The sequence below is a fragment of the Myotis brandtii genome, unplaced genomic scaffold (assembly GCF_000412655.1).
Source record: "Myotis brandtii unplaced genomic scaffold, ASM41265v1 scaffold251, whole genome shotgun sequence".
NCBI classification, from domain to species: domain Eukaryota; kingdom Metazoa; phylum Chordata; class Mammalia; order Chiroptera; family Vespertilionidae; genus Myotis; species Myotis brandtii.
In genome coordinates this window covers 2,036,145-2,041,284 of record NW_005359516.1, presented here as the reverse complement: position 1 = coordinate 2,041,284, position 5,140 = coordinate 2,036,145, and positions in this window count along the sequence as shown.

Sequence of the window (5,140 nt, the reverse complement as noted above, 5' to 3'; positions counted from 1 at the left end):
CCGAGCCCAGCCCCGAGCCCGCCTCCACCCAGAACCTTGACGTCGCCCCGAGGACTTTGCCTCCCGGTTTAGACCTCCCTGACCTGCTTTTGAACCTGATAATCCTGCCTCGAACTCTGGCCAGAAGGGATCCCTCGCCGCGACTTGGCGCGCTAATTCCCGCCGCCCCGCCGCCCCGCCGCTCTCCGCCCCGGACTCTGCAGGACAGGCTTCGGGCCTCTGGTTCGCAGGCGGGGACCCCCGGCATCACCCCATCCCACGCTCACGTGCCCTCCGACCCAAACAGACAGCCCCGTGTTGCAAACAGTCTTTCCTTTCTTGCTTTCTCTTGTGTTCCCTTACAAAGAACAAAATCTTGGGTAACATACTAAGCTGGTGACGCTGCGGGGGAGCTGGCAGTGCAATGAGGGCGCGGAAAGGGGAAGCCAAAGACCAGGGCGCTGGCGAAGGCAAAAAAGGCGGGACGGAGAACAGAGGACCGTGTGACTTCACTCCTGTTTTAAAGAGGGGAGGGAGGTGAAAATGTATGTTCGGATGGAGCAAGACCCTGGGGCTCCTGAGGATGGGACTGGGGGTCTGAACAGACACCTTATACTCTACTCCTTTGTGTTGTTCAGCGTCCCCCCCCCCGTAAATGTTTTCCTTTTTTAAAAAATTAAAATAGTTTTAAAAGTAAATGAAATTAGTGCACACCATATGCACTTACAAACTAGATCACACACACACACACACACACGCATATTTGTTTGGGTTTGCATATTTGTTTAGGGTTTTTGTATTTTTGTTTTGTCAGCTAACTGAACATGAGGTACCATGGTTCCCCTTCTTTATGACAGGGCCGCTGAGGCTGTGCAAAAGCACTGCTTTTCATTTTTACATATTGATAGATTTTAGAGAGGAAGAGGGCGAGAGAGACGTTGGTTTGTTGTTCCGCTGATCTATGCACTCACTGGTTGATTTCTGCATGTGCCCTGCCCAGGATGAGACCTGCAACCTTGGTGTGTCAGCTCCAGGTTCTGGCCAACCGAGCTACCTGGCCAGAACCAAAAGCACCACTTTTAGGGGAGTTATTTTCAGAGGTGGTTTTCTAGCCAGTTCGTTGCCAACTGGCACCTGTGAGCCACGAGTGGAGTGGCCCTGAGAGATCGACCTCAGAGTCCCCTGCCTTGACCCCACCTCAGGTTTCATTGTCCAAGAGCAGGTTAACTGCTGCTGAGATTTAGACTCTACCACTGACTTAGGTCTATTTAGTTCACAACTGCCCCCCTCTCCCCTGTGCCTGGCATATAGTAGTAGGTCCATAAATAGTTGTTGGGTGAGGAATGTTCCAACCTGTGTGCATCGGCTCCTGGAGAATCCTTCCCAGTAGATACAGATTTCTGGCAACAAGGGGGTGGGGTGAGGGGATAGGCTCCCTGAGCGAGGATCTCCAGGGTGCTGTGGCGGGTGGTCAGGGCGTTTCCAGCATTACCACATAGGCTGACAGTCACCCACCACTGCTGCCTCGCAGCTTCTCACCCTTCCCTTTCAGAAGTCCTTTTTCAGGGGCAGGAGATGGAGAATTCTTCCAGGCTCTCCCCACCCTTGTATCTGGGTAACCTCCTATCTTTCTCAGCTGGCCAGGGGCCACACCCCACACCCTGGAGAGGCCCCAGGCGCTAGAATCTGGACCAACCTGACCTAGAAAGCAAGGAAGCCTCAGCCAGTGCGTAGGGGAAACCCCAGAGGCAGAGCAGCTGCAAAAGGGGTGCCAGCAACCGGGCTCCCCCGCCACCCCTCCCTCCGCTTCCCTTCATGAGCTCAGCCCACAACCCACCTTTGGGTGACGCTGATCTCAAATGATCACTTCTTGAGGCAGCAGCACCTAAGACTGGCAGTTTCCCTGGCACTGGGGAACAGGGACAGGGGTGGTTGGGTGACCTTGAGTGTGCGGTGTTGCAGCTGTGCCACAAAGGCAAAAAGGAGCCACGTGTACATGGGAAGCCTCTGTGGGAAGCTCTCTGGGGCACAGTCAGGGAGGACAGTGGAGCAGTAGCCCTCGATAGAAACATGGAAACAAAACGCCTCTTCAAACGTATTCTCACAACGAGATTTAAAGCTATTTACTCCATTCGTTTGAATTGTGACACCCCGCAAATTTAAAAGGTATCAAAGGATATACAAGTCTTCGGTGCTGGCCTCTAGGCTGCTCCCCAAGGAGCGCTGCGTGGGAAGAGTCAGGGAGCCATGGGGTCCCCCTGCTTCCTGGCCTCTAGACTCAGGATGGATCCTTCTTGGGATCCTGTTGCTATTCCTGCCCGGCCACATCCCTGAGCCGTCTTTCTCTGGACCTCGGAAAAGGCCACTGGGCCGGCTGGGGATCTGGGACTGGGAAGGGGAGACTCTGGCTTAGGGCAAAGGCATGCAAGGCGCTGTAAACACAAAAAGCTCAGTAACATCAGCGCCAGGGCCCAGAGTTGGACGACTGAAAGCAGCGTTGGACTCCAGGCCTCACAGATCAGTGTCTTCTCTGAGGTCAATGCTGCCCCCGCCCCCGCCCCCCCGCCCACTTTTGAGAAACAGGAGGTTGGGGGAACCAGCAGATTTGCTGTCCTTCTTTAGCAGTGAGTTCAGTGAGTGGCGTTTCTCCAGCACCCCTACCGGACTCCACCCAGCAGCCGAGGTGTCCTCTTAAGGATGCTGACCTGACAATTTAGTGCTAGTATGTTCTGTGGTGATGGTATCGGTTCATGTGCTATATATTTTAGTTTGCTTGTGAGTATATTAAAAACCATTGAATTGTACACTGTAGATGAGTGAGTTACATGATATGTGAATTATATTTCAACAAATCTGTTACCAACACAGTAAAAACAAAACAAGACATACATAGTTCTAGGAGGTGAGGCCATTGCCCAGCCACTGTCAACGCAGGTTCTGCTCTGTGATCATCTGGGTCCTCATAGACCCAGTTTCCTTCAGTCTCCACAAAGGCCACAGCTCCCTTGGGAGTGTGCCACCAGCTGCTCCGCCGCCCGCCCCCCCCTCCCATGTGTCTCAACCCAAAAGTCCCACCCAGGCTGCTGTGCCAGGAACTGCCATGCAGCACCAGGCCAGGGTGTTCAATACCTTCATTTGACAGGGAGCCCAGTTCTCTGAGTGAAGGGAGAGGGAGAGGAAGAGATTTTTGCCTTGGCAGGGTCCAAGGATCCAAGCCTGGGTTTGAATCCACACACATTAGCTTTATGACTTTGGTCTGTTTTTTCTTCTGCAAAATGGGGCAGCTGAGTCCTGCCCTAAGGATTGCTGTGACTATTTCATGAGAGTATGAGTCCAGCACAACCTCAGGCAGTTAACCACATAGCCCTTGCTAGAAAATAAGTCAGTTTAGTGATGATATACATAACATCAGAACGTGGCAGGAGTGAATGGATTTTGCTAAGAAAGAAGGGCATTTTTTTAGATGATTCTGTTGCATCTGTAGCATCCCTTCCTTAGTTCAAATAGCACACCTGGATTGGATGGTAATTTTCGAAGAAATACAAGTAAAAGGGGGTGAAGATAGACGAGTAAAAGAGGGCACTCCTGCTCCATGGGGAGAGAATGGTGAGAAGAGGGGATATAGGGTATGAACCAGGAAAAGGAGGAGAGAGAAGCTGGGGAGAGGGGATGGAGGGAGACTGGCAAGGAGATCCTAGGGGCCAGGAAGGGAAGACAGCACAGGGAAAGGGTGGCCAGGAAAGGAGGCAAACCGAGAAGGATGCGGTGGCAAAATCACCTGAGGAAGGGGAGGAAGGAAGATTCACAAAGAACTGCCTGGGAGGAGGAGGAGGGCGTCCAGAAAGCCCTGGGGAGAATCTGGAGGAAAGCAGATGGGAAGAGAAGGGCACCAAATTGGGAGTCCCAGCTCTGTCCCGGAACCTGGGGACACCCATTCCCAAGCTGAGCTGGCTGTTGGCTTGACCTCTGGCCTGGCCCCACCCCTGGGTGTCTGTCCCCAGGAGAATCCTGAGTCCTGTGGGTTGAGGGAGCTTTTCACATCTGGTTAAACACCTGGGGGTTGGGTCCAGTTGTGTCCTGGCCAGGCCTATTTACCTTCTCTGACCCTCCCACCCCCAAATTGCTCCCACCTTCCAGGTCCCACCACTGCTGGCTTCCCCCTCCCCAACCTCCCCCCAAAGTCCTGGCTAAAACTACTATTTCTCATTTCCTACATCACCACTTACTGACCACTTGCTTCTTTCTACCTTTCATCCAGCAATGCCTGCTTTCCGTACTCTTGGCCCAATTTAGTGGTTTCCTGGAAGCCTTTTAAATAATACGTATAGGGAGATTTGAAGCCCTTTGTCTGCCGCTGAGCACTAGTAACTTTTTCCAAGCTGGCTGAGTGATTTAATACGTAGCAGGTGTTGAGAGCTCCCTTGCCTCCTCCTTTAAGCCTTCTAGTCTAAGGCCAGAGTCAAGGTGGGAGCTGCCTGCCCCAGAGAACACAAGTCAAACTGGAGGTAATTGGACACCAGAGAGGGTAAATCCCAGCTAGTAGGACTGGCAGGCTCCCCCACCTCCTGCACGTGCCACCCCAGCCCAGCCAACTGGGTTCCCTGCTCTACTGTCCAGCGGTGAACTCCACCCTCATGATGGGCACCCCTTGGCCCAGAGGGTCCTGTTCCCTGTGGCATCCGCAGACACTGTCATCCAGCAGCCAGGCTTGAAATGAACCAGTGACGAAGGTGACTGGGTGACTGAAGCCAGCAATTTAGAGGGGTCCAAACACTGAATTTGAGGAGCCTCATTCTGCCCTCAGCACCTCTCCTGCCGTCACCCCCGGGAAGATTTCATCACACCTGGCCTTGACCCACAAACCTTCCATCGCCCCCAGGAAATGCTCTTCTCACCATAAAAGCCCTCCTTCAGCACTGCTACTGTTTCCAGAGATAAATACTTTTTTGTGTGTTTTACAGAAATAATAGTGTTCATTGTAAAAACAACAACAACAACTCCAACAGCATCTTCTCTCTTTTTAAAATGTCAATCCCTCCCTCCCAGAGGGTGGGAGGGTGGGTCCCCCCTAATGTGCCAGGGCAGAGGTCGGGCTCCCAGGCCATGGAGGTGTGGGACACAGGAAGGTCAGGGAAGGCAGTGATGCATGGATTGTTTTTGC